Raw genomic sequence first — 23833 nt, 5'->3', positions numbered from 1 at the left:
GTGTGTCCAATCTATTCTATTCTATTCTATACCACCTCAAGACCTGATAATTTTATGCATTATGGATTCATGCTGAAAGAACACCAAAAACCTAGTTATTTCATTTACTTATTTCTTATAATGGGGTTTTGAAGAGGAAAGAAGTACAATTATAGTAATTAGTGATAAATATTCATAATGAAAGCTCCAAATATTACATCAGGTAATGGACTATGTACTATCCTTTTCTTTTCTTTCTTTTCTTCTTTTGCCTTGAATCTTAAGAGTAGGCTGATACTACATAAGTAGTGAGTGAATTCAAATACTATCACATTACTTTTAGAAATGCTATGCATGACACATGTGTTTGCTTAGCATTATTTATTTATTTATTTATTTATTATTTCAATTTCTATACCGCCCTTTTGCCAAAGGACTCAGGGCGGTTTACAGCCAAACAAAACAACAAATACAAAAATTAAAAGACAAATTTAAAAAACTGATTCAAAATTGGCTGAAGATTCTAAAAACTAATAAAAACCCCATTAAAAACTATTGGGCCTGTCCTGCGCAGTGAAATAAAAGAGTCTTCAGCTCGCGTCGGAAGGTCCGGAAGTCAGGGAGTTGGCGTATCCCTGGAGGTAGCTCGTTCCAGAGGGCTGGGGCCCCCACAGAGAAGGCCCTCCCCCTGGGGGTCGCCAGTCGACATTGTCTGGCCAACGGCACCCTGAGGAGACCCTCCCTATGGGAGCGCACTGGTCGATGGGAGGCCACCGGTAGCAGCAGGCGGTCCCGTAAATAACCCAGTCCTATGCCATGGAGCGCTTTAAAGGTGGTAACTAACACCTTGAATTGCACCCGGAAGACCACTAGAAGCCAGTGAGCCTGCGCAGGATAGGTGTTATATGGGAGCCTCGAGTTGCTCCCTCTTTCACCCGCGCGGCCGCATTCTGAACCAGTTGGAGCCTCCGGGTACTCTTCAAGAGAGCCCCATGTAGAGAGCGTTTCAGTAGTCCAGGGCGTGAGTGCATAGATAAATATTAATAATGAAAGCTCCAAATATTACATCAGGTAATGGACTATGTACTATCCTTTTCTTTTGCTTCTTTTCTTTTCTTCTTTTGCCTTGAATCTTAAGAGTAGGCTGATACTACGTAAGTAGTGAGTGAATTCAAATACCATCACATTACTTTTAGAAATGCTATGCATGACATATGTGTTTGCTTAGCATGAGAAACCCTGCCAGGAATGTTAAATAGGCTGTTATGTTCACAGCACTCTAAGATGGAAGGAGATCAAAAACTGAAAATAGCTTCATCTTGTACAGTATTTGAAGAACTTTAATGTATTCTCTGACTCTTTTGAATCAAAATCAGAGCTAGCGGAGAAGGAATGGAAAACTAAAGGGTGCAGCTTTCATGATTTTACTGTTCTGCTGAGGTCAGGCTAGGAGCAAATTAAAATATAGCTGCATGGGGTGGGCATATTTTTGCTGAAACAGGTCAGGAGGGTGAAATCCTCATTTCCTTTGTATTCCCTGTAAAGAGAAGCCAAAAGCATATTTTTGCCTTTGTTTATTTTCTCTTGGGAAATTTAGTATATTAAAAATATTATGCAGAATTCCTTCTTTCTAAAAAAGCAAAAGATGTTATACCTGGGTTAACTCTGTCGTCTGTACGTTTGTTTTTGCCTGTTCTATTTAGATTTGAAGAGCAAAATAAGGTGACAATGCTTTGCAAACATTAAATTAATGGATATGGAAGGCTCTGTTCTCAGGTTAGGATACAAATACAGAGTTTGGAGAATGGTGTCATCCTTTGTGATCCTGATAAACTAAAATTGATAGAAGCTTCAGCAAATGGAAATATCTGACTGTGCTTGGCTAAACTTAAAAACTAAGGAGAGTTGGCCCTGGTTAACACTTGGTCAGGGATCATGTGCAAGTTCTGGGAAGTTAGCCTGAAAAAAAAAGAGAAAATAATGGAGAAAGCAATGACAAACAACATCTGTACATCCTACCAAAAGCACTACATGGATGCTATGACCAGGACTGAGTTTGATATAAGTTTCATCTTAATATTCCTCTGACTATAGTATGAAGATGCCCTGCTGTCTTTCAGGATACCTTCTTAGGGCTTGGTTTTTATACATTCCCCAGCCCACAGCAGAGGCAGCTCAAATTCATTAGCGGGAGCTGTAATGGCGCAGTGGTTAGAATGCAGTATTGCAGACTAATTCAGCTCACTGCCAGGAGTTTGATGCTCACTGACTCAAGGTTTACCCAGCTTTCTTAGGTGGGTAAAAAGAGAACCCAGATTGTTGGGGGCAATAATGTTGACTCTGTAAAATGCTTAAGAGAAGGGTGTAAAACACTGTGAAGCGGTATATAAGTCAGAATGCTCTTGCTCTTGCTTGCTCCATTTTTAAAATGATGCTTTTCCTCTGGCCTGATGGAATTTTTGTCATGGACACAATTTTAGATCCTGCCCTCAACAATGTAATTGATGACACTGTCATGGACTGAGATTTTCCCAGCTCCTATTAGCCACTTTTGGCTACTGCAGGTGCAGCCTCTCTTGATCAGTTGCCAGGCAGTGTCCCCAGTGGCCATTTTGGTTTGGCATGCAGGAGTGAGGGATTTCTTTCTGACCTTGTAATGCCTGAGTAGCACTCCAGGACTGACTGGTAATGCCTTACATGAACGTTCAATACACAGAGATTTAGCACTAGAGAACAATTTAAACCTGAAAAGAAAGATGGATTCTGCCAGCTGGTTGCCAGCTGGTTCTGCCCCAAATGAGTACATTACATTCCAAAATTATTAATACAGGCTTTCTCTTGCTTCTCCTAAAATGGGAGTTCGCACTGCTACACCTTTACAGATTTTTTTAACAGGATGGGAGGGGACACAGTGCCACTTTGCATCCTTGCCAGCCATTTTGCATATTCTATGGGCTATGTGTCACTGGCCATGATGTGAGAACTGGATCTCTTGGTTACGCATTGTTCTCACAGAATAAGCAGAGACTTTCAGTTACACATCCAGTTATGTTCATGCATTACTGTTAATGAAAATAACTATTATAGTTAAACACAGCCAGTCGGATAGGTCAAGCATAAAGGAGACCCATATCACTTCTTGCAATCTCTCCTCTTCCTTCCCACACTTGTGACCTACCTGTCAGGGCAAGTTTGTTGCTCTTTTAGTAGAGCACTATGTCACCATCAACAAAATTGCCCAAGTGGCGCACAGCACTAGTTTCCTTGACAATGTGTGACTTGTCCCAGTGGAAAACTTTCCATGTATCCACTTCACTAGTCCAAATCACCTGTTAAGGCGAGACGAGTGGATCCCACTGGCAAGGGAGGAAACAAAGCACTAATCATCTTCCTTAATTTTTTTTTTTCTGGACTAACAATTTCATTACAGCAGAATTCCAGCTCCATTACTGAGGCACAAGACAAGACATGGATAACAAGGCAGTACAGTTTAGATTGGTATGTTTCTTTGCTGATTCAAGGACTGCAGGTGTTATGTACCATATAAGGAGTCAGCTATGGGCTTCACTCAGGTCCTCCAAAACAAAAACTTTGGGAAAATATTTAAAGCTCATTGGTTAATCCGTCTGACAGCCCTCTATAAAAGAGGACACTGCTAGACAAGCAAGTTGTTGGGTTGTACTGGTCTACTGATAAAGAGCTGTGTCTCTTCCATCATCTGATCTAACAGCAGGCCATCATATTAACATGACCATCAGGAAGGATCTTTCTGAAAGTTTGACTTCTTAAAGCTTCTCTACTGGAAAGCTGACCGGAGCTCTGGAAACTCCAATTTATCAACACCCAAAGGATCATCTGTTGTCCACCATAGCAGTAGATAATAGACCTGTTATGTAAAGTTGCTGATATGCATTATGCTTATTTCTCCAGAACAAATATTTGTGAGCAGACACAATAACTGACCAATGTTCTCTTCTGCTTTTAAACCATATTTGCAGAGATTACCTCTAGTGATTCAGATTCTAGGTGGGCAACTCAGAATCCACAGATCTCCAGTTCCATTTTCACAGCTGCTAATGGACCTCAAACTGCACTGTAAAAACTCAAACGCAAAAGCAAAAGTTCATTTACAGTGCTGTGATTGTTTGCTCTTTGGCCACTTAGTTCAAAATAGCATTCCGCCCCCTAAATGTTCATAAGGCTTAATATGTCTATAATGTGTAACCATCTGTAGCAGTATATTTCAAACTTGGCAATTTTAAGATGTGTGGACTTCAGCTCCCATGCTGGTTCATGAATTCTGGGAGTTGAAGTCCACATTTCTTAAAGCTGCCAAGTTTGAAAAACATGATCTGGAGCAGGGGTCTCCAATCTTGGTAACTTTAAGCCTGGAGGACTTCAACTCCCAGAATGCCCCAGCTAGCTTTGCTGGCTGGGGAATTCTGGGAGTTGAAGTCCACCAGGTTTAAAGTTGCCAAGGTTGGAGACCCCTGATCTGGAGGGACGAGATGCTTCTGATCTTCTCCCCAGGAGATGAGAAGGATGAGAAGGCAAGAACTGGCCTTTTGATAGCTGTCCCAGCTTGGTGAATCATTTTCTGACCTCATCTCCCAGTTATTTTTTGGGAAAGAGGTAAAGAACAAGCCTTTCTGGCAGGGTTTTGGAGTGTGGGCGATTAGTTACAATGGCTGCTATATTTAGCATCTGGAGACTGTTTCTCTCCCATAGTTTTATCTTGAAGTTTTATCTTTTTCTTATTTGTGTTTATATTGGATTGCTCTGTGCTTCCTACAGTCAGTGATTAGGGTAGACTACTACGCTTGTGAAATAAATTCCTCCAAATGATGACAACAATAAAATAATCATTCTTGGCCCTAGCCTTTGATTGATGTCACTACATCACCAGGCATGCCGCTTGCATCCCTACGTAGCTAGCTAGCTAAAGACATACATGGACACTGCATGTAACATTGCTTGGGACTGGAGAAAGAGTGTCAATCTCATCAATGGCCCACCCAGAATTAACAATTTGGGTTAATTCCTTGGTTATTCTCATTGCAGACAAATGCAGTTTGTACGTGCATATGATATCAGGCAGTGGTGGGTTTCAAAAATATTTACTACCGGTTCTGTAGGTATGGCTTGGTGGGCATGGCATAGCTTGGTGGGTGTAGCTTGATGGGCATGGCAAGGATACTGTTAAATCTCCATTCCCACCCCACTCCAGGGGAAGGTTACTGCAAAATCCCCATTTCCTCCCAATCAGCTAAGACTCGGGAGGCAGAGAATAGATGGGGGCGTGGCCAGTCAGAATTTTTACTACTGGTTCTCCGAACTACTCAAAATTTTCACTACCGGTTCTCCAGAACTGGTCAGAACCTGCTGAAACCCATCTCTGAAATGGGGTTAATGATCTGTGCCTCCAGTCTGGCATTATGATATTTCTTGTTACTCTTCAATAAACTGAAACAAAAATATGGGAAGGAACTGACATCTATGCTAACTTATATATTTTTTTCCTAGGGGAGGAAGAAGAGAAAGGAGCAAAAGAATCTGGGATTGGGTGTGCACAGATCCCAGAAGATTCTATTTCTGTGCTGCCTCTCATAGACTGTGGCAAAGTTGTTGAGGATTCATGCCGAAAATAGAATGCTTCTGTCTCTTTGTGATAAGGGAGGTTTTCCATACAAGCCCATCCTGCAGTTTGCAACCAAATAGTTGCATTCCACTGTACAATACCACAAAGGCCAAACAATAATCTTATGGAGTAAGAGAGGATCATCATTCTTTTTCTGGTCTCACTTTGAAGTTGGAGGCCACCAGTAGGAATGGTTGGTTTCTGGGTTCATAGCTAAACCGTGACTTTCATAAAAATATAATTTGTTGAAGGGGCAGTAGCAATTGTTCCTTGGACACGTCCTTCATTGTGGAATTTTGCAAATGTTTGATGCAATGCTGTTATCTCCCTGATGTTTGGAACATTCTTTGTAAAAGCTTCAGTTATTTAGAAACATTCTTACCACTAGCTCTTTCATATGGAGGATATAGAATAGCGATGGGAAAGTGCTATAAAGCAAGAGTTAAATTTGAGGTCCCCAACAATGGAACTAACAGGGGTCTCCAACCTTGGCAACTTTAAGACTCCCACAATTCTGGGAGTTGAAGTCCACAAGCCTTAAAGCTGCCAAGGTTGGAGACTCCTGGTTTATAACAGTCTGTTTACAGAAACTTTCTTTGATGCCCAACTTATTTACTATTGCATTTATTTATTAGATTTTTATCCTGTTTTTATTACTTTAGTTTTTTAAATTTATAAGGAACTCAAGGCAGCAAACATATATAATACTCCTTCTTCTATCTGTTTTCCACATATCAATCACTCTCTGAGGTGGGTTCAGCTGAGAGACAATGATTGGACCAAATTCACCCAGCCAGGTTTTATGCCTAGAGGCAGAACTAGAACTTACAGTCTCCTAGCTTCCAAATCAGCTTGGATTTTACTCTACTTTCTTTTAATTAAAATTGAAATTAATCATATATGGAATGCAGATTATCTGTCCCAGATAAAAATAGAGGGGGATGGGTAGTAGTAAATAAAAGGGGGAAGATGGAAATGTAGAGAATGTCCCCTGAAGTCACCATATTTACAGACCTCTCACATCCAGGACATAAACTGTTTCAACTCCTACCCTCAAAACGACGCTATAGAGCACTGCACACCAGAACAACTAGACACAAGAACAGTTTTTTCTCGAAGGCCATCACTCTGCTAAACAAATAATTCCCTCAACACTGTCAAACTATTTACTAAATCTGCACTACTATTAATCTTCTCATAGTTCCCATCACCAATCTCTTTCCACTTATGACTGTGTGACTTTAACTTTGTTGCTGACAATCCTTATGATTTATATTGATATATTGACCATAAATTGTGTTGTAAATGTTGTACCTTGATGAATGTATCTTTTCTTTTATGTACACTGAGAGCATATGCACCAAGACAAATTCCTTGTGTGTCCAATCACACCTGGCCAATAAAAATTCTATTCTATTCTATATTTACTGTGGTTTACCTTCTAGGAAATGTCTGTTTAATGACCAGTATGGCAGCAATTTGATGAATGAGCAAGCTTACCCCAAGGAAAGCCATTTTTTGAGATTATCTAGAGCAGAAGTGGAGAAAGATGGTGCCTTTATGACTTGGGAACTTCAACTCCCAGAATTCCTGAGCATGCTGGCTTAGGAATTCTGGGACTTGAAGTCCCCAAGTCATAAAAGGGCCATTGTTTCCCACCCATGATCTAGAGTAAGCCCCCAAACCGCAGACTTAAAAATTCAGATATTTGCCTTCTGTATTATCATGTGGCTTTTACAAAAAATGCAAGAGTGCATTGACCTCAGAAAATACTGCTGTGTCAAAGAATAATAAATGAGATCCTTCTGTCAATCAGCAGTTAGGTCATTTTTGTGGAAATATTAACATGCTGAAGCAGGCATACAATCAGGCCAGCCATTATCCTTGACAAGAGATATAATGTTGGGAAATTGTATGTAGAATTCAGATTTGTGTGTGTGGGTGTGCTATTATCTAATAGCCACACTGATGATCTGGTTTTGGGCTGTTCAGTAAATCCTCCTTCAGCCTATTATTAGGCAACAGTTAACATTTCAGCAAGTCCTGAAGTGTTTGAAATAGTTGGGAGATTTGTGCAATGACAGAAATAGATAAGATGTTTGAGGAAAACAGCTTAGTTCTGTTTGGGAAAATTTCCATAGGATTTACGAACCACTGATGTAATACAATGGGTGATTTTATTAATGTTCTCATAACATCTACATCAGAGGTCTTCAAACTTGGCAGCTTTACGACTTGTGAACTTCAGCTCCCAGAATTCTGAAGCCAGCATAGCATAGCCACAAGTCTTAAAGCTGCCAAGTTTGGGGAACATGGCCCTGATCTACAGCAAAACTAGAAACCTATTGCTATGGCAGCCTCATCTTGACCTCCCCTTTACAGATCAAGGTAAATCCCTCTTGAATGGTGATCTGGACCATGCCAAGTTAAAACAGTATAGTAGATAGGAGCAAAAGCCTGAGAACTGAAATATTTAGACAGTATTATCACACTCTGCATAACCAAGCTGCCATGGGTCATAGTCTTTAGGATTGTGTGTCAAAGACTGTGCACAAGAGGGAAAATAATATGATATTTGAATTTCAGTAAAGGTAAAGTTTCCCCTCGCACATATGTGCTAGTCATTCCTGACTCTAGGTGGCAGTGCTCATCTCTGTTTCAAAGCCGAAGACCCAGTACTGTCTGAAGATGTCTCTGTGGTCATGTGGCCGGCATGACTAAATGCCAAAGGCGAATGGAACGCTGTTACTTTCCCACCAAATGTGGCCCCTATTTTTCTACTTGCATTTTTTTATGTGCTTTAGAACTGTTAGGTTGGCAGAAGCTGGGACAAGTAACAGGAGCTCACCCTGTTATGCGGCACTAGGGATTTGAACACTGAACTGCCAATCTTTCAATCAACAAGCTCAGCATCTTAGCCACTGAGCCACCATATTTGCACCATATGAGCAAATCATATGTCAGGATATATCTCTTAAAAGAGAGTCAGTCTTATTCTCCCACTCAAGTTCCAAAGGGAACAGACGTTTCATTCATCTATCTGTATCAATACTATATGTCCCATTCTTGAGATCCTAAATATTATTACTCTAGAAACCTCAACATGTGACTTTACTGTGCATTCTTTTTTATTTAATGGTATTGTATCATAACAATACCAAGAGTGTGGAAGTAAACATAGGATGACCCTCTAGGAATCAAAGTAGCAACACTAGTTGTGCAGCAAGATTTGGGGATATGCGTATTCACCCCATCTCTTTGCATTCAATTAACATTTTAAAACATTTCACTAGGTATGGTCTTAGAGTAATAACAATAATAACAGATTGGAAGGAACCTTGGAGGCCTTCTAGTCCAACCCCCTGACCAGGCAGGAAACCCTACACCATCTCAGATAGATGGTTATCCAACATTTTCTTAAAAATTTCCAGTGTTGGAGCATTCACAACTTCTGCAGGCAAGTTGTTCCACTTATTAACTGTTCTAACTGTCAGGAAATTTCTCCTTAGTTCTAAGTTGCTTCTCTCCTTGATTAGTTTCCACCCATTGCTTCTTGTTCTACCCTTAGGTGCTTTGGAGAACAGCCTGACTCCCTCTTCTTTGTTGCAACCCCTGAGATATTGGAACACTGCTATCATGTCTCCCCTAGTCCTTCTTTTTATTAAACTAGACATACCCAGTTCCTGCAACCGTTCTTCATATGTTTTAGCCTCCAGTCCCCTAATCATCTTTGTTGCTCTTCTCTGCACTTTTTCTAGAGTCTCAGCGTCTTTTTTACATCACAACGACCAAAACTGAATGCAGTATTCCAAGTGTGACCTTACCAAGGCGTTATAAAGTGGCACTAACACTTCACTTGATCTTGATTCTATCCCTCTGTTTATGCAGCCCAGAACTGTGTTGGCTTTTTTAGCACATGCTGCATACTGCTGGCTCATATCTAAATGTTTATCCACTAGGACTCCAAGATCCCTCTCACAGGTACTACTATTGAGCAAGGTATCACATATACGGTACCTGTGCATTTTGGGTTTTTTGCCTAAATGTAGAACCTTATTTTTTTCACTGTTAAATTTCATTTTGTTAGATAGCGCCCAATGTTCAAGTCTGTCAAGATCCTTCTGTAACTTGAGCCTATCTTCTGGAATGTTGGCTATTCCTGCCAGCTTGGTGTCATCTGCAAATTTGATGAGTTCCCCATCTATAAATACTTGTTATGCAGAGCTTATGCAATACCACAACTTTTCTCAATCTGGTATCCGCCAGATGTATTGTGATGGTAATTCACAGAAATTCCAGGCAGCATACTGTTTGCAAATTCTGGGAATTGTTTTCCCAATGCATCTGGAAGGCTCCAGATTGAGGAAGACTGAAAAAATAATTTCATGTAAACTCTGTAGAAATTATAATTAAAATATATATCTTGGGACGAGTCTAGTAACTCTGTACCTGACTCTTATGCAATATGTTAATTGAGCTTACCAAAGCATCTGCTTAGGGTTATTGCTAGCATCTTGCTCAATTTAAATAGAAATTTGTATCTCCTGCAATGGTGTTTATACTTGACTACATGGAAGTTGGGTCTACCATAAACCTAGGGGGAAAGTATCTATGGAGATTCTCAGTCATCCAGGTCATGGTTGTTCCAAAGCTGTTTTTTCAAGAGGCAACTAAAGAAAGTTCTTAAGAAAGTCCAGTTGTTTCTTGAAAAAGCACCTTTGGGAAAATTCATATTTTCCCCTTCATACTGTTTATATCCAGTGGTGGGATTCAAATAATTTAACAACCGGTTCTCTGCCCTAATGATTTCTTCCAACAACCAGTTCACCAAACTGCTCAGAAAGTTAACAACCTGTTCTCCCGAAGTGGTGCAAACTGGCTGAATCCCACCACTGTTTATATCCCATGTCTTGATGAAGAGAGAACATTTCTCCTAATCTTGTGCCATCAGTTCTAATATCATAATTGTGAATTTGGTCATCTATTGGGACATTCAGTACTCCAGGATTGAATAGCTGAGATCCAACTGTAGCTGAGATCCATTTTGAGGTCATTGGAATTATATGTTACATAAGTGAAATCATGATTCCCCCCCCTTTTTTTTTTGAAAGAACACTGCAATAGATATTTGAATTTCAGTAAGACAGAGCAAATCATATGTCAGGATATATCCCTTAATTGAAAGCCAGTCTTGTTTTTCCACCCAAATTGCAAGAGGACTCCAAATGTTGACAGATGCTTCATTAATCGAATTATATCTCCATATAGAAAAGATCTAACATAATTATAAAAAATAATCTATAGTTTACCTTTTTTCCTTCCAGACTGAAAGTGGAAAAATGGTATATATTGGACAGGCCTTATCAGAAAAAACCAGTATTTTATATTTCATTACACAAAAGTTGTGGTTGGTATAGAAGGTCAAAGACTCAGCGACATATAGAAGTACGTCTTTCAAGCGGAATGAGAAACTTGTCTAATAAACAATGAATCAACAGAAAAGCAAAATATTTGGCACTTTACCTCCTGCCATGATAGGGCACTTCAAAATGCAATTCAATTTCCTGGAAAGGAAAAGAAAATCATTCTCACAAAGGTAAATATGTTCACAACTATTATGCTAGAAAGAAATAATAACCCACTTTCAAATTTTGATAGGTGTCTACTGAATAGACTATTCCTTACTCTTCCTACGGAAACAATACTTCTATTCATCGGAATTATGTCTGCTATTTGTATGACCAAAGAGTTCCTTTAGAGTAGTGTTTTTTCAAAGTTGAAAACTAAGGCATGTACACTACAACTCCCAGAAATTTCCAGCCAGCCATACTGATGAAGGAATTCTGGGAATTGGAAGTCCATCTAGCTTAAAATCCCAAGTTTGAGAAACACTGATTTGGAGTAAAGGCAAGCAGACTTGTATGTTTCTTTTTCCTTCTTTGGGAAGTGATTGCTCCTGGTTAGGTTGGCCATGGAGTGTCAGTGGTATCTGGAAACAGGAACAGCATTGTTTACTCCCTTTTTGAAAAAAATGGAAATTTGCGATACTTTTTTTAAAAAAAATAAAAATATTTGTGTTAAACATACCGGAGGCGTGTTGAACTTCTTTTACAACTTTTTTTTTTAATGTGGAAAAACACACCACTGTAATTTGGCAGTTTGCCATTTATTCTTGGCAGTGCCTCAGCTTAAGTCCCACGTGACTTACAGGGTGTTTTCAATATTTTTGCTTCAGGATAATTCTAAAGCTCAAGTACAATTGTCAGAAATTTTTATTCCAGTCAGATATCTGCTCTAGACAAAGAAATATTATATAAAATCATCACTGTAGCTGCATCAATTTTGATGCTATTTTTGTGCACTTTATGGCCTCGGATTGCTCTTGCTATTGCGTAAGCAAAGTAATGAACCTGCTCTTAAATGTGATAATGAAGACATGCTTAATCTACTTGTTATATGACCAAGTAGAGTATGAGATCTTTTTAAATAAAAAAAGGCAAAACTGTTTTTCCCCTTACCTTTTTCTCTTGCTATCTTTGGAACATGGCAAAGCAACACTCAATATGCTTCAGCCAATAGCCCTCTTCGGCATCTCTGTAGGTTTAGTAAACAGCTGCAGCAAAGCAAGGACAAACACACTCATTCTGTGGCCTTTTAGACCCATTGCCATCATCCACTTATTCTGAGATGTAGCAGTTGCAACAGAGATCCTTACAACATTGCTGTGGTTTCACACTGTGATTTTGTAGAGTTCTAAATAATCAGGAAGAAATAAGTCTTCCATTAGAATAAATACAGCCAGGATTAGAATATGCCGTCAATCACAGTAACATATTGGTTTCTCCGAAGTGGCAAAGCTCTCTCCATAAATGCACTTTGTTCTTTTTGTACTTTTTAGCCCACTCTTTAGGCTCCCAAAGCAGCTCAACAGCCTCAAATAGGAGTCAGTCCCCATCCTCAGGCTTATAATCTTCTAAAAGATGTGACACAGAGGTTAAAGAAGGAAGGGAAAAAAGGAAAACTGAAGTGCTAATTCTTACACTTTGGTAGCTTATAATGAGAGCTACCATAGTGGCACCATCTAGCTAACCTTGGCTGACTTTGAAAGACTTCCTCTACATGGGGCTGCCCTTGAAGTGCACCCGGAGGCTGCAGTTAGTCCAGAACGCAGCTGCGCGAGTAGTAACGGGAGCCACTCGTTGCTCCCATGTAACACCACTACTACACAGTCTGCACTGGCTTCCTGTGGTCTTTTGGGTGCGCTTTAAGATTTTGGTTACCACCTTTAAAGCGCTCCATGGCTTAGGGCCCGGGTACTTACGGGACTGCCTGCTGTTACCTCATGCTTCCCACCAACCCGTACGCTCACACAGAGAGGGTCTTCTCAGGGTGCCATCTGCCAAACAATGTCGGCTGACGGCACCCAGGGGAAGGGCCTTCTCTGTTGGAGCTCCTACGCTCTGGAACGAACTTCCCCCTGGCTTACGCCAAGTGCCTGATCTTCGGACTTTTTGCCGTGAGCTGAAAACACACTTATTCATTCAAGCGGGACTGGCCTAAAAGTTTTATTAAATTTTAATTGGGGTTTTACTAGTTTAGGGTTTTTAGTTTTTTAATTTAAAATGTCGGCCATTTTGTAATTTGCTCTGTTTTAAATTTACTGTTTTAATTGTATATATAGTGGTTTTTTTTTATCTTTTGGCTGTACACCGCCCTGAGTCCTTCGGGAGAAGGGCGGTATAAAACTCTAATAAAATAAAATAAAATAAATAAATAAATAAAAAAGCTAAGCAGGATCAGACCTATAAAAGAGAATATTTGTAACTCAGGGTTGAAATGAGGGGTCTTTAGTGCTCTCTGAGCTTGCTTGTTTTCTTGCAGATGTTTCATTACCCCAATTAGGTAACATCATGCTAATAAGTCTTACTCCTTACTAGCACTGATGACGTTACCTAGTTAGGGTAATGAAAGGCCTGCAAGAAAACAAGCAAGCTCAGAGCACCAAGAACCCCTCAGGATTAGACCTGTTTAATACTTAGGCAAGAACCAGGTAATCTTAGAGCCGTGGGTCAAATGGGAAGTTGAAGAAAACATCCTAGAAAGAAAGAGTGGCAGCCCTTTTAATAATGTTTCCCCAATGCACCAAGACAAATTCCTTGTGTGTCCAATCACACTTGGCCAATAAAAAATTCTATTCTATTCTATTCAAACCTACATGGGCAAGTCAATGGCGTCAGCAGGGTCTTGAAGCGAATCTTTATTTTTATTTATTTTATTTATTTATTTATTCGTCGTAACAATATATACAAGTATAACATAAAGGATTATATAATATATAAACATATATATGAGGAGAAACAAGTCACTATAAACACATATATATATAGGGGAAGAAACAATAGGACAGGAACAGTAGGCACGTTTATGCTCTTATGCACGCCCCTTAGAGTCCTCTTAGGAAAGTGGTGAGGTCAACCGTGGATAGATTTAGAGTAAAACTTTTGGGGTTATGAGAAGAAACTACAGAGTCAGGTAATGCATTCCAAGCATATATAATTCTGTTACAGAAATCGTGTTTTCTGCAATCTAAACTGGAGCGGTTGACGTTGAGTTTAAATCTGTTGGTAGCTCTTGTGATATTGTTATTGAAACTAAAAAAGTCATTGACAGGAAGGACATTACAACGGATGATTTTATGAGCTAAACCCAGGTCCTGCCAAAGGCGACGAAGTTTCAAGTTTTCTAGACCCAGGATATCAAGTCTGGTGGAATAAGGTATTTTATTGGTTTCGGAGGAGTGGAGAACTCTTCTTGTAAAATACCTTTGGACACGCTGAACTGTGTTGATATCAGATATATGGTATGGGTTCCAGACAGGCGAGCAGTAATCAAGAATTGGCCTAGCAAATGTTTTATATGCTCTGGTCAGTAGCGTGGTGTTTTTTGAAAAGAAGCTACGTAGAATTAAGTTAACAACTCTTAGAGCCTTTTTTGCTATATAGTTGCAGTGGGTTTTGGCACTTAGATCATTAGATTAAAAAACTCCAAGGTCTTTGACTGGGTGGGGGTCATCTGTGAGGTAATGCCCATCAAGCATGTACTTTGTGATTGGGTTCTTTCTTCCAATATGCAGGACTGAGCATTTACTGGTTGATATTCGTAGTTGCCAAATTTTAGACCAAGCAGTTAGATGATCACGGTCCTTTTGAATTGTGGATGTATTGTCAGTGGTGTTGAAAAGTTTGACATCATCAGCAAAGAGAACATAGTTACTTGAGATATGATCACAAAGATCATTTATGTATATTATAAAGAGAGTTGGTCCAAGAACACTACCTTGAGGAACACCACTCTTGACAGGAACAGGATTTGATAGAGCATTACCAATTTTAACTATTTGTTGTCTGACAGAAAAGCTGATATCCAGTTGTGTAAGGGTCCTGAAATGCCATAGGATTTTAATTTTAGGAGAAGTTTATCATGTACTACTGAGTCAAAAGCTTTACAGAAGTCTATGTATATTGCATCTATTGATTTACCTAGATCAAGATTTGTAGTCCATAGGTTTTTACAGTGGAGAAGTTGTAAATTGCATGATAATTTTTTCCTGAAGCCAAATTGTTTATTTGAGAGAAGGTTGTGTATTTCTAAGTGTAAGGTAATGGATTGGTTGATGATGGATTCCATTACTTTGCAGGCGACGCAGCAAAGGGAGATTGGTCTATAATTATCAACTAAACTGGGGTCGCCTTTTTTGAAAACTGGAATGACTGTGGCTAGTGACCAGAGATTGGGAAGGGAACTGGTTTTGAAAGTTTTATTGAAGATTATACTTAGGGGTTCTGCTAAATTACTAGAGAGTTTTTTTATGAAGTAAGCACAAAGTCCATCAGGTCCAATGAATAGAGATGGTTTCAAGTTACAAAGAGCTTTACCAACATTTTCTTCTGTAAAATCTATATTTGTTAAGTCATCATACTCATTGCTTGTACGATTTGGGAATGTGGGATATGTGCCATCACTGCTGACAAAAACTGAGCCAAAGAATTTGTTAAAGAGGTTTGCTTTAGTTACTTCATTATTGTATTCAGTGCTGTTAGAATCTTTTAGTGGTGGTATGGATCTACAGTCTTTAAGCTTGTTGTTGACAAAATTATAGAAGGCACGACTGGAATTAGTGCGCAGAAGATCCTCTTCTTGCTTGGTGTGGTAATTTGTGCATTCAGTTTTTATTTGGTTGCATATAGTTCTGTAGCGATTTTTAAAATTTGCTACATAGCCCTTTTTGTTTCTTTTCCAGAGGGATTTTTTTTTAGATTGAAGATTTTTTATTGATATGGGTAGTTTGCTTTTCCTGATCTTGGTAGCTTTAATAGCTTTAATAGCTTTAATAGAATAGAATTTTTATTGGCCAAGTGTGATTGGACACACAAGGAATTTGTCTTGGTGCATATGCTCTCAGTGTACATAAAAGAAAAGATACGTTCATCAAGGTACAACATTTACAACACAATTGATGATCAATATATCAATATAAATCATAAGGATTGCCAGCAACAAGTTATAGTCATACAGTCATAAGTGGAAAGAGATTGGCGATGGGAACTATGAAACGATTAATAGTAGTGCAGATTCAGTAAATAGTCTGACAGTGTTGATGGAATTATTTGTTTAGCAGAGTGATGGCCTTCGGGAAAAAACTGTTCTTGTGTCTAGTTGTTCTGGTGATAGTTTGTGGTACGTATAGTTTGATGACTCTGCTGATTTCGAATAGGAAAACTCTATAGTGGTCTTCAGAAGTTATACAGGTTGAGAACAGATTAAGCCAGTCCAGAGATGAACGATCATTGTTTATAAGGTCATAATTGGTTTTTTTGAAGTTGTAGATGGGAATGCTATTGATATGACGATTTAAGTGACGACGTATATTAAGATGGAAGTCAATCATGCAATGATCACTGTTGGAAAAGGGTTCTCTTATTTGTAGTCCATAAATGGTATTGGTGTTGTTGCAGAAAATGAGGTCAAGGCAGTTGTTTAGTCTTGTACTGTTAGTTACAAGTTGTTCAAGACCTAGGTTTGTAACAGCGTTGTATATTGTAGTATGGATTGGATCAGTTGTACATTCATTTGTTATCCAGTTGATGAGAGGTAAATTTAGGTCACCCAGGAAGATGAGTGGATATGGGCAAGAGGCAGCCCATGTTAGTAGTGAGGTTAAAATATTAGCACGAGTAATGTCGTAGTCAGGGGCTCTGTAGCATAGAATGAATCGAAGTGTGGTATTAGATGATAGGTCACATATAATAGTTTCAGGAAGAGAAAGTTTGTGTGCAACTTGAATGTTTTTTAGATTCAGTGATTTTTTATAGAAAATAGCCACTCCACCACCTCTTCGGTTTTCACGATCTGAACGGTGAACTTGATATTCTTTGTTTAAAATGATGGAGTCAGGGATGGATGAGATTAGCCATGTTTCACAAATAAATATAATATCAAATGTACCATTGTTTAGCAGGAGGATAAATTCAGGTAATTTGCTAACAATACTTCTTGCATTCATCAATTTACATTTAAATGTAAATGTAAATTAAATTTACATCTTTCCTTAGCACAGTGTCATAGCTTGATGGAATGCTTGTTGGCTGGTTGCTAGGTGTGTAGACTTCCCTCAGCAGCTGGTAGCTCAGTAGAAGGGATACTTCTCTTTGCTTCCTGTGCTGTGCTACCACAGGTTTTGGAATGGCTGCAAGAGAGAATCAGAAGCAGCTGATCTCTCAGCCGAACTGCTAGAATAGCCGTAGAGGTAGTCCTTGTTTAGCAACCACGGTTGGGAGTGACATCCTGGTTTTTCAGCGAAGTAGTTGCTAAGTAACATCACACCTGTGTTTATTACTTTACTTCATCTTTCCTCTGCTTTATAGACCTGTGCAGGTCATAAATGTGAAGATTGGTCACAAAGTTACTTTTATCTCCCAGTCGTAACTCAAAATAGTTTCTTATTTGTTTATCAAATTTAGATTCCATCTTTCTCACTATCCAACTTACTCTGGGCAATTAGTTGCTACATGGGGCAGTTGCTAAATTAGAACAATGTGTAGGGTAGTCATTTTTTTCTCCCTCTGCTTTGCAACTTGATTCCATACACTTGGTTACCTCCTTCACCATCATCTCAGGCTACTATCTTATATTTAAAAACGAACATGCATATGGGAGGGTGGCATTCTAGTGTCAAACTTTTCTCCCAAACCAAGTCTTTTGTCTGCTGCACATATATAATGGAGAAGGCAGGCATACTGCCACAATTTCCTTCTCCATTTCACATATTCATCATTTATAACAACATCTGTAAATGACAGGTTTATTTTATTTTATTATTTTTATTTTACTTTACTTTATTATTTTACTGCAAACATTTATACCTAAAAGTGTATATCATGAAAACATGCTGCACTAATTGCTATAGAGGCCAGTTCCAAGCAAGTATACTTAGAATTACAGCCTAAAGGATGTCAGTTGGGTTTCCTGTTTAATTTTTGTTAGATTGTTTGGTTTGGTCCCTGTTGGGTAATGAATCTATAGCGTGAGCAGGTAATGGCTCTTTTATAACCCCAGTAACTAATCTGTATGTTCTCATTAGTGGGCTTTGGCAGAATTTCTTTTCTGCAAATAAGGGAAGAAATTCAGTAAAGATTTGACTGCTGATTAACAGTTTGTCATAGAGACTTCAGTACACTGTGTACTAAGAACAGCACAAAGGGGAAAAACAGTCTAGACTAATTTGAGCATACAGACTTCTCAGCATTTCATTTAAGCTTCCTTGTCAGAGACGTAAGCATTGCAAAAGAGGATGGGTGTTTAGATTGCTGTCTTGGGGGTGTGAACTTGAAAGTATGTTTTCAGTGAGAAATCTTCTTAGGGAATCTACTGTAGTAGCAAGCTGACTTCTTTTGTCTCTAAGAGATCCGGGCAAATTGCTTTTTATTTTTGCTTAAGAGTGAGTAATTCTACAATTGGTCTTTGGCTCCGCTCCCTCACAACTTCAGGATCTCGGGGACCATATTCTTATCTCTGGCTTGCAGTACATGTTGCTCTTGATGCTGTATAAGCTCTTCCAGGTACACGGTGCGGTGTTCAGTTCATTCAGGATGAACTCTTAGCCCATAAAGGACAATTTGGTCTTGAGAAAAGCAGGATAAACAAGAAGCTGAAGGGGGAGAAAGGACAGCAGCAATCCAACCATGTGGACTGATGTCTCACATCTCTAAAACATCCTTGCTAAAAGAGTCAAGATTGGGGCATCCACAGAGTGTGGTAAAGAAAATGAAGGTGGCGGCCACGATGGTGTGTTTGAAACCCCACCCATTTTTATATGTGCGACCCACATAAGAAAATATGTGCAGCCTTGATTATGCCATCATGGCCGCCATCTTGATTTTTTATTTTTTAACCATACCCTGTTGTGTCCCCCTCCCCCTCCGACGACCGGGTCTAGGAAGTCCGTATCAAGCGTGGCCATGAAGCCTCTGCAGCTTTGCCAAATTCCTTTCAGATTTCTCAGGGCAGGCAGGAATCCAAGTTGTGACTTCAGCAAACGAAAGGAGACTTTGCTTGACTCAAAGTTGCTTGACTCAAGCTGATCCTTTATATAAGGCTGTGGGGTGTGGCTCCATGACTCAGCACTTATCCAGGCCTGCCCCTCTCTTCCTTCTGCTGACGTCGCCTCTCAGATCTCCAGAAGCGTGGATCCGTCCACTGTGAATTCCCTTCCTTTGGATCTGCTGCCGGTAATTCTATCACGTGGCTGGCTCCCTGCTCACACGCTGTAGGAGGGAGGTTTGTTTGTTCATTCCTGACATTCTGTCCAGGCATGGGGCCAAGGCTGGGGGCTGGAGGCATGCCAGGCTGTTCGTCTTCATTATCAGACTCTGAATCTGATAGCGGGCCCGGGAGGCGACAGGAGGGGCCCAGCTGAGGAGAGGAGGGAGGGCGAGACACAACATAACCTGTGGATACCTCTGTATAGAACACTTCCTTGGTTGTCTGAAGGATCAGCTTCCTTCAGAGAGCTCTTTAAGCTCTTCTCATATGTAGTTTCAATGGAGTTTTATGAACCATCTGTGCTCCCTTCCCAGGGAGCAGCAGTTTAACATGACCAAATGCCCAGCAGGAGCAAAATATTTACATAGAGGACAGTTATGACGGATGGAAGGAAAAAAGAGTGAGAGATTGCTTGTAGTCTATGGCAGGGGTGGGTTCCACTTACCTTTGCTACCGGTTCGCAACAGAAGCATACACAGAGCATCCGTGATGATGTCCGGGTGGGTGGGCGGAGCCTCCGGCTGCCATTATTACCGGTTCGCAAGATCCGGACTGAACCGTTGGTAACCCACCACTGGTCTATGGTCTTAATAATTGAAGGTGCAGGCCCCTATTCACTGCATTAGAGTTAAAGATACCAATAAGCTCAAGAAGCCCTTTGAACGTTCATTTAACTAGAGTCAAGAACATAACCTGAGGCCTCCTGGTTTATATGATATTCAGAATCCTGCTATAACCATTTTTTTATTTTAAAACTGAGGAGAAAAATTATGACGTATATGATATGGATATGTTTAAAGTTAATAAGAGTCAATGAAATGAACTGTAGTTTTTAGCCTGACCTCAACCATTATATTTTTGACTGTAACCCCAAACACCCCACTCAAAATGAAATGCTGTCTTGGCCTAAAAACATTCACATTGTGAGGCTTAGAATAGCCAACGGCAGCATTTTTTACATTTTAAAATGTGAATGCAGGGAATCCAACTCAGTGGCTCATTTTTTTCTGGCCAGTAGGATATTTTATATCTTATTTTCTCAACCTTTGAAAGGTAACATGGAGTGTGTCTGGTGACCAACAAAAATTGCCAGGATGCTTTATGCATCTATTTTCTATCTATTGTCTATGTGTGTATACTTTTAAACCAATGTTGACTCCTAGTGACTGCCTGAACAAGTGCCCTCAGTTTTCTTGGCAAGGTTTTTCAGGAGTGTTTTGCCATTGCCTGTTCCTAAGGCTGAGACCGACTGATTCACTCAAGGGCACCCATTTGGCTTCTTACCTAAGGCAGGACTAGAACTCACAGTCTCTGTCCAGAATTGATGGGTAAACAACTATAAATTACCATGTACAATCTGTGAGTGCTCAGTGAAGCCAACTGTGAGACAGGTACGGATTCACGAGCAAAATTATTTTATATCTCTTAGGACTTATGAGATAACTTACTGTTGTGACCTAGGCCCAAGTAGTTATTACCAGACACAATCAGTCCTAAACAAACCTATTTTATTAGAACAGCTGAGAATTACTTCATTCTCAGCTTAGTCCAAATTAATTCCAAAACAAATCCTTCAGAAAAAGTCCTTCGGCCTTATCACAAACCTTTTTCCTCTTTGGCACCCTGCCAAAGGCTTTTATTTATTTATTTATTTATTTATTTATTTATTTTTCAAATTTATATACCGCCCTATCTCCCTAAGGACTCAGGGCGGTTCACAGGCAGTTAAAATACATATAAATACAAATTAAAAAACAACAATTAAAAAACTTATTCTATTGCCTAATTTAAAAACAATATAAATAATAAAAAACCCCTTAAAACCAATAACTTTAAAATCTAATCCAGTCCCGCGCAGATGAATAAGTGCGTTTAAGCTCATGACGAAAGGTTCGGAGGTCCGGAAGTTGACGAAGTCCTGGGGAGTTCGTTCCAGAGGTGGGAGCCCCACAGAGAAGGCCCTTCCTGGTGTCGCCAGACGGCACTGCCTAGCTGACGGCACCCTGAGGAGTCCCTCTGTGGGAGCGCACGGTCGGTGAGAGGTATTTGGAAGCAGTAGGCGGTCCCGTAAATAGCCCGGCCCTATGCCATGGAGCGCTTTAAAGATTGTCACCAACACCTTGAAGCGCACCCGGAAGGCCACAGGTAGCCAGTGCAGTCTGCGCAGGATAGGTAACACGGGAGCCCCGAGGGGCTCCCTCTATCACCCGCGCAGCCGCGTTCTGGACCAACTGAAGCCTCCGGATGCCCCTCAAGGGGAGCCCCATGTAGAGAGCATTGCAGTAATCCAGGCGAGACGTCACGAGGGCGTGAGTGACCGTGCATAAGGCATCCCGGTCTAGAAAGGGGCGCAACTGGCGCACCAGGCGAACCTGGTGAAAAGCTCTCCTGGAGACGGCCGTCAAATGGTCTTCAAAAGACAGCCGTTCATCCAGGAGAACGCCCAGATTGCGCACCCTCTCCATCGGGGCCAGTGACTCGCCCCCAACAGTCAGCCGAGGACTCAGCTGACTGTACCGGGATGCCGGCATCCACAGCCACTCAGTCTTGGAGGGATTGAGCTTGAGCCTGTTTCTCCCCATCCAGACCCGTACGGCCTCCAAACACCGGGACAGCACTGATAGCTTCATTGGGGTGGCCCGTGTGGAAAAGTACAGCTGGGTGTCATCAGCGACAGCTGGTACCTCACACGAAGCCACTGATGATCTCACCCAGCGGCTTCATATAGATGTTGAACAGAAGGCGAGAGAATTGACCCCGCGGCACCCCACAAGTGAGGTGCCTCGGGCCGACCTCTGCCCCTGTCAACACCGTCTGCGACGGTCGGAGAGATAGGAGGAGAACCACCGATAAACGGTGCCTCCCACTCCCAATCCCCCAACCGGCGCAGCAAGATACCATGGTCGATGGTATCGAAGCCGCTGAGAGGTCTAATAGGACCAGGGCAGAGGAACAACCTCATCCCTGGCCCTCCAGAGATCATCCACCAACGCGACCAAAGCCGTCTCCGTGCTGTAACCGGGCCGGAAACCGGACTGGAACGGGTCTAGATAGACAGTTTCATCCAGGTGCAGAGGAAACTGATATGCCACCATACTCTCTACAACCTTGCCACGGCGAAGGTTGGAGACCGGACGATAATTACCTAAGACAGCCGGGTCCAGGAGGGCTTCTTGAGGAGGGGTTTCACCACCGCCTCTTTCAAGGCGGCCGGAAAGACTCCTCCAACAAGGAGGCACTCAGAATCGCCTGAGCCAGCCTCGTGTCACCTCCTGAGTGGCCAGCACCAGCCAGGAGGGGCACGGGTCCAGTAAACACGCAGGCATTCAGCCTACCCAACAACCTGTCCATGTCCTCGGGAGCCACAGGGTCAAACTCATCCCAACAAATGTCACCAAGACCACCCTCAGACGCCTCATCTGAATCGCCGCAATTTTGGTCTAGACCGTCTCGGAGCTGAACGATTTTATCGTATAGATAACCGTTAAACTCCTCAGCACGTCCCTGCAACGGGTCATCCCGCTCCCCCTGGTGAAGGAGGGAACGGGTCACCCGAAAAAGGGCGGCTGTCAACACTTGGCAAAGCCCCACAAAGTTCAGAAACAAGGGATGCTGGCTAGAAACAAATGTAGCAATTGCTTTCCTACAAAGAGCCCAAGAGCCGTTGCTGCTCTTTTAAGCCTTATGGGAGGGGGCAATCATCTCCTGGCCTTACTCCTGAGTCATCCTTTTTGGTTTAGCTGCTCTTGCCTTCTGGCAGCTCTTTGCATGTGTGTACTAGGAACAGGGGCCCCCCTGTTACTCTGCCTCTCTGCTGTCCGCCTCTGTAGGCTCCAGAGTCCGTGCATCGTTCCCAGATGGCCCTGGCGCCATCTCTGCCTCCGATGCAGAGCCCTCATCCAGGCCTTCCCCTGACTCCAGGACTGGCCCATTGTCCTTCCCAGCCTCCTCACCGTCCAACTCCACTGCCAGCTCCACAGGCTGCTGGTGGGCCAAACACTTACGAGATAATCTTGTAGCTTGGCAAAGTGTATAGTCAGCTTTAGGCTTCTGATGTAAAGTATTAGGGAACTGCAGGGAGGCAATCTGATCTTTATATCTATCTCTCTGTCTGAATAAGCTGCGTTAAAAATAAAAAGATAAGTAATATTAACTAATTTATGCGCTTGATACAGAACCTAAAATCTAATTCCATAAACGTGCACCCAAATGTATTATTTGTCATTCCAGCTTCTACTGTGGGGGAAAACAAGAGTTTCCCAAAGATAGCAGTTTTTCCTTCCTTTTATGAACCTGTATGAAGTCCCTTAATTCAGGATAGAGTTGGGGAGACTGAATGGAACCGAGCGTTCGCTGACCAGATGCGCTTCCTGACACTTCATGGAGTTTGCAGCA

Source organism: Ahaetulla prasina, chromosome 2, assembly GCF_028640845.1.
Source record: "Ahaetulla prasina isolate Xishuangbanna chromosome 2, ASM2864084v1, whole genome shotgun sequence".
Taxonomy (NCBI): domain Eukaryota; kingdom Metazoa; phylum Chordata; class Lepidosauria; order Squamata; family Colubridae; genus Ahaetulla; species Ahaetulla prasina.
The sequence above is the reverse complement of the archived record's forward strand: the minus strand, read 5'-3'. Positions refer to the sequence as shown.